Source organism: Oncorhynchus tshawytscha, unplaced genomic scaffold, assembly GCF_018296145.1.
Source record: "Oncorhynchus tshawytscha isolate Ot180627B unplaced genomic scaffold, Otsh_v2.0 Un_contig_409_pilon_pilon, whole genome shotgun sequence".
In the NCBI taxonomy this organism is placed as follows: domain Eukaryota; kingdom Metazoa; phylum Chordata; class Actinopteri; order Salmoniformes; family Salmonidae; genus Oncorhynchus; species Oncorhynchus tshawytscha.
Window position 1 is genome coordinate 46,976 of NW_024608726.1, and position 7,095 is coordinate 54,070.

Sequence of the window (7,095 nt, forward strand, 5' to 3'; positions counted from 1 at the left end):
CAATCAATTAGACTTATTTATAAAGACCTTTTTACATCAGCCGATGTCACAAAGTGCTGTACAGAAACCCGTACAGAAACCCCAAACAGCAAGCGATGCAGGTGTAGAAGCACGGTGGCTAGGAAAAACTCCCTAGAAAGGCCAAAACCTAGGAAGAAACCTAGAGAGGAACCAGGCTCTGAGAGGTGGGCCAGTCCTCTTCTGGCTGTGCCGGGTGGAGATTAGAAACCTAGAGAGGAACCAGGCTCTGAGAGGTGGGCCAGTCCTCTTCTTGCTGTGCCAGGTAGAGAGGAACCAGGCTCTGAGGGGTGGGCCAGTCCTCTTCTGGCTGTGCCGGGTGGAGATTAGAAACCTAGAGAGGAACCAGGCTCTGAGAGGTGGGCCAGTCCTCTTCTGGCTGTGTCGGGTGGAGATTAAAAACCTAGAGAGGAACCAGGCTCTGAGAGGTGGGCCAGTCCTCTTCTGGCTGTGTCGGGTGGAGATTAAAAACCTAGAGAGGAACCAGGCTCTGAGAGGTGGGCCAGTCCTCTTCTGGCTGTGCCGGGTGGAGATTATAAGAGTACATGACCTTTTAAGGCCAGATTGTTCTATAAGATGTTCAAACATTCCTTGATGCCCAGCAGGTAAAAGTGACATTGAACTAATCACACTTATCAACGATAGACTGACAGACAAATACATTCCATTCCTTTTCCTGTCATTTATTGAAAATGTATTTGACAGAGGTACTTCACATCAATCATCATTTCTGTAAATGTGACAGATTTAGCCAGCTAGCTAGTTTAACTGTAGTCCCTGGGCAGGTAGATCAATGTAGGTTGAACAGCTCCTTATATGTCCTTCAGACACTCTCAAGTCATTGGTAAAGGGGTGACAGGTTAACAGCTCCTTATATGTCCTGGTGGTTATAGTCTGGGTGGTGGTTATAGTCTGGGTCAGATAACAGTCTGGATGGTGGTTATAGTCTGGGTCAGATAACAGTCTGGATGGTGGTTATAGTCTGGGTCAGATAACAGTCTGGATGGTGGTTATAGTCTGGATGGTGGTTATAGTCTGGGTCAGATAACAGTCTGGATGGTGGTTATAGTCTGGGTCAGATAACAGTCTGGATGGTGGTTATAGTCTGGGTCAGATAACAGTCTGGATGGTGGTTATAGTCTGGGTCAGATAACAGTCTGGATGGTGGTTATAGTCTGGGTCAGATAACAGTCTGGATGGTGGTTATAGTCTGGGTCAGATAACAGTCTGGATGGTGGTTATAGTCTGGGTCAGATAACAGTCTGGATGGTGGTTATAGTCTGGGTCAGATAACAGTCTGGATGGTGGTTATGGTCTGATGGTGGTTCAGATAACAGTCTGGATGGTGGTTATAGTCTGGGTCAGATAACAGTCTGGATGGTGGTTATAGTCTGGGTGGTGGTTATAGTCTGGATGGTGGTGGTTATAGTCTGGATGGTGGTTATAGTCTGGGTGGTGGTTATAGTCTGGGTGGTGGTTATAGTCTGGGTCAGATAACAGTCTGGATGGTGGTTATAGTCTGGGTCAGATAACAGTCTGGATGGTGGTTATAGTCTGGGTCAGATAACAGTCTGGATGGTGGTTATAGTCTGGGTCAGATAACAGTCTGGATGGTGGTTATAGTCTGGGTCAGATAACAGTCTGGATGGTGGTTATAGTCTGATAGGTGGTTATAGTCTGGATGGTGGTTATAGTCTGGATGGTGGTTATAGTCTGGATGGTGGTTATAGTCTGGATGGTGGTTATAGTCTGGATGGTGGTGGTTATAGTCTGGTCAGATAACAGTCTGGATGGTGGTTATAGTCTGGGTCAGTTATGGTGGTGGTTATAGTCTGGATGGTGGATAACAGGTGGTTATAGTCTGGATGGTGGTTATAGTCTGGATGGTGGTTATAGTCTGGGTCAGATAACAGTCTGGATGGTGGTTATAGTCTGGATGGTGGTTACAGTCTGGATGGTGGTTATAGTCTGGATGGTGGTTATAGTCTGGATGGTGGTTCAGATAACAGTCTGGATGGTGGTTATAGTCTGGGTCAGATAACAGTCTGGTGGTGGTTATAGTCTGGGTCAGAGTCTAACAGTCTGGATGGTGGTTATAGTCTGGGTCTGGATGGTGGTTATAGATAACAGTCTGGATGGTGGTTATAGTCTGGGTCAGATAAGTCTGGATGGTGGTTATAGTCTGGATGGTGGTTATAGTCTGATGGTGGTTATAGTCTGGATGGTGGTTATAGTCTGGGTCAGATAACAGTCTGGATGGTGGTTATAGTCTGGGTGATAACAGTCTGGATGGTGGTTATAGTCTGGGTCAGATAACAGTCTGGGTGGTGGTTATAGTCTGGATGGTGGTTATAGTCTGGATGGTGGTTATAGTCTGGATGGTAACAGTCTGGGTGATTAGTCTGGATGGTGGTTATAGTCTGGATGGTGGTTATAGTCTGGATGGTGGTTATAGTCTGGGTCAGATAACAGTCTGGATGGTGGTTATAGTCTGGATGGTGGTTATAGTCTGGATGGTGGTTATAGTCTGGGTCAGATAACAGTCTGGATGGTGGTTATAGTCTGGATGGTGGTTATAGTCTGGATGGTGGACCTTGTGCTACACAATGATCTGCTAAGCAGTTGCTGTTTATCGTCGGTGTAAAGCAGCACTGATTGAATTCTAGGACCTTGTGCTACACAAGGAACTGCGTCGCAAAGAAATAGAAACCGTAGAGAATGAGTCCCTTCTACACATTCTAATTCTATGGTTGAATGTCAACAGAAACTATAGGTCAAAGTCTCTGAGACACACACACACACACAGTTTTGTTTCTGTTGTCTGTACATTCAACCAGAGAGTGATAGGTGTCTACAATAGAGACTCAAGCTAAGCTATCGTTGCCCCTGCACCAGGTGGTGACGCAGCCGGTCAGGATGCTCTCGATGGTGCAGCTGTAGAACCTTTTTTGTTTTGAGGATCAGAGGGCCCAATGCAGAATCTTTTTTTCGCCCTTCCGAGGGTGAAGTCGCGTTGTTGTTGTTGTTGTTGACGACGACTGTGTTGGTGTGTGTTGGACCATGATAATTCCTCAGTGATGTGGACACCGAGGAACTTTGAAGCTCATGACCCCGCTCCACTACATCCCTGTCGATGTGGATGGGGGAAGTGCTGGGCCTTCTGTTTCCTGTAGTGCACGATCAGCTCCTTTTGTCTTGCTCACATTGGAGGGAGAAGTCGTTGTCCTGGCACCACACTGCCAAGTTTCTGACCTCCTCCCTGTAGGCTGTCTCATCATCATTAATGATGGTGTTGGGAGTCGTGCGCGGCCAACACAGTTGTGGGTGAACAGGGAGTACATGAGGGGACTAAGCACACACCTCTGAGGAGCTCCGTGTTGAGGGACAGCGTTGCGGATGTGTTGTTGTCTACCCTGGGGGCGGCCCGTCAGGAAGTCCAGGATCCAGTTGCAGAGGGAGTCATTTAGTCCCAGGATCCTTAGCTTAGTGATGAGCTTTGAAGGCACTATGGTATTGAACGCTGAGCTGTAGTCAATGACTAGCATTCTCAAATAGGTTTTCCTTTTGTCCAGGTTGGGAAGGGGCAGTGTGGGGTGCACTAGAGATTGCATCATCTGTGGATCTGTTGGGGCAGTATGTGAATTGGAGTGGGTCTAGTGTGTCTGGGATAATGGTGTTGATGTGAGCCATGGCCAGCCTTTTCAAAGCATTTAATGGCTACAGATGTGAGCGCTACGGGGCGATAGTCACTGAGACAGGTTACCTTGGCAGGTGCCCAAGAATGCCAAGGTAAATATGTTGGTCTGCTTGAAACATGTAGGTATTACAGACTGGGTCAGGTTGAGACATGTAGGTATTACAGACTGGGTCAGGGGGAGGTTGATACATGTAGGTATTACAGACTGGGTCAGGGGGAGGTTGAGACATGTAGGTATTACAGACTGGGTCAGGGGGAGGTTGAGACATGTAGGTATTACAGACTGGGTCAGGTATTACAGACTGGGAGACATGTAGGTATTACAGACTGGGTCAGGGTCAGGTTGAGACATGTAGGTATTACAGAGGTTGAGACATGTAGGTATTACAGACTGGGTTCAGGGGAGGTTGAGACATGTAGGTATTACAGACTGGGTCAGGGGGGAGGTTGAGACATGTAGGTATTACAGACTGGGTCATGTAGGTATTACAGACTGGGTCAGGTTGAGACATGTAGGTATTACAGACTGGGTCAGGTTGAGACATGTAGGTATTACAGACTACAGACTGGGTCAGACTGGGTCAGGGAGGTTGAGACATGTAGGTATTACAGACTGGGTCAGGTTGAGACATGTAGGTATTACAGACTGGGTCAGGGGGAGGTTGAGACATGTAGGTATTACAGACTGGGTCAGGTTGAGACATGTAGGTATTACAGACTGGGTCAGGTTGAGACATGTAGGTATTACAGACTGGGTCAGGTTGAGACATGTAGGTATTACAGACTGGGTCAGGGGGAGGTTGAGACATGTAGGTATTACAGACTGGGTCAGGGGGAGGTTGATACATGTAGGTATTACAGACTGGGTCAGGGGTAGGTTACAGACTGGGAGGTTGAGACATGTAGGTATTACAGACTGGGTCATGTAGGTATTACAGACTGGGGTTGAGACATGTAGGTATTACAGACTGGGTCAGGTTGAGACATGGTTGAGACATGTAGGTATTACAGACTGGGTCAGGTTGAGACATGTAGGTATTACAGACTCAGGTGAGACATTACAGACTGGGTCAGGTTGAGACATGTAGGTATTACAGACTGGGTCAGGTTGAGACATGTAGTATTACAGACTGGGTGAGGTTGAGACATGTAGGTATTACAGACAGACATGGGTCAGACTGGGTCAGGGGAGGTTGGAGGTTGAGGTTGACATGTAGGTATTACAGACTGGGTCAGGTTGAGACATGTAGGTATTACAGACTGGGTCAGGTTGAGACATGTAGGTATTACAGACTGGGTCAGGTTGAGACATGGGAGGTTGAGACATGTAGGTATTACAGACTGGTATTACAGACTGGGGGGAGGTTGAGACATGTAGGTATTACAGACTGGGTCAGGTTGAGACATGTAGGTATTACAGACTGGGTCAGGTTGAGACATGTAGGTATTACAGACTGGGTAGGTACATGTAGGTATTACAGACTGGGTCAGGTTGAGACATGTAGGTATTACAGACTGGGTCAGGTTGAGACATGTAGGTATTACAGACTGGGTCAGGTTGAGACATGTAGGTATTACAGACTGGGTCAGGGGAGGTTGAGACATGTAGGTATTACAGACTGGGTCAGGTTGAGACATGGGTATTACAGACTGGGTCAGGTTGAGACATGTAGGTATTACAGACTGGGTCAGGTTGAGACATGTAGGTATTACAGACTGGGTCAGGTTGAGACATGTAGGTATTACAGACTGGGGGTTGAGACAGGTTGAGACATGTAGGTATTACAGACTGGGTCAGGTTGAGACATGTAGGTATTACAGACTTACAGACTGGGTCAGGTTGAGACATGTAGGTATTACAGACTGGGTCAGGTTGAGACATGTAGGTATTACAGACTGGGTACAGACTGGGTCAGGGGAGGTTGAGACATGTAGGTATTACAGACTGGGTCAGGTTGAGACATGTAGGTATTACAGACTGGGTCAGGTTGAGACATGTAGGTATTACAGACTGGGTCAGGTTGAGACATGTAGGTATTACAGACTGGGTCAGGGGAGGTTGAGGTATTACAGACATGTAGGTATTACAGACTGGGTCAGGGGGTTGGACATTGATTACATGTAGGTATTACAGACTGGGTCAGGGGAGGTTGAGACATGTAGGTATTACAGACTGGGTCATGTAGGTATTACAGGTTGAGACATGTAGGTATTACAGACTGGGTCAGGTTGAGACATGTAGGTATTACAGACTGGGTCAGGTTGAGACATGTAGGTATTACAGACTGGGTCAGGGGAGGTTGAGACATGTAGGTATTACAGACTGGGTCAGGTTGAGACATGTAGGTATTACAGACTGGGTCAGGTTGAGACATGTAGGTATTACAGACTGGGTCAGGTTGAGACATGTAGGTATTACAGACTGGGTCAGGTTTACATGTAGGTATTACAGACTGGGTCAGGACATTGAGACATGAGACAGGTATTACAGACTGGGTCAGGGGTTGAGACATGTCAGGTTGAGACATGTAGGTATTACAGACTGGGTCAGGTTGAGACATGTAGGTATTACAGACTGGGTCAGGGGAGGTTGAGACATGTAGGTATTACAGACTGGGTCAGGTTGAGACATGTAGGTATTACAGACTGGGTCAGGTTGAGACATGTAGGTATTACAGACTGGGTCAGGGGAGGTTGAGACATGTAGGTATTACAGACTGGGTCAGGGGGAGGTATTACAGACTGGGAGACATGTAGGTATTACAGACTGGGTCAGGGGGGTTCAGAGACATTGAGACATGAGACATGTAGGTATTACAGACTGGGTCAGGTTGGGAGGTTGATACATGTAGGTATTACAGACTGGGTCAGGTTGAGACATGGAGGTTGAGACATGTATGTATTACAGACTGGGTTAGGTTGAGACATGTAGGTATTACAGACTGGGTCAGAGGGAGGTTGATACATGTAGGTATTACAGACTGGGTCAGGGGGAGGTTGATACATGTAGGTATTACAGACTGGGTCAGGTTGAGACATGTAGGTATTACAGACTGGGTCAGGGGGGAGGTTGATACATGTCAGTGAAGACACTGGTCTGCACATGCCCTAACTACACGTCCTGGTAATCCATCTGGCCCAGTGGCTTTGCAAATGTTGTAAACCTGTTTAAAATGGTCTTACACCAGCCGGAACAGCTGGTGCTCTTATGAATGGTTCAATGTTGCTAGCCTCGACGCGAGCATAGAAGGCATTTAGCTCATCTGGAAGGCTGTCATCAGTGTTGAACAGGAACACCAAGGCTGTCATTAGTGTTGAACAGGAACACCAAGGCTGTCATTAGTGTTGAACAGGAACACCAAGGCTGTCATCAGTGTTGA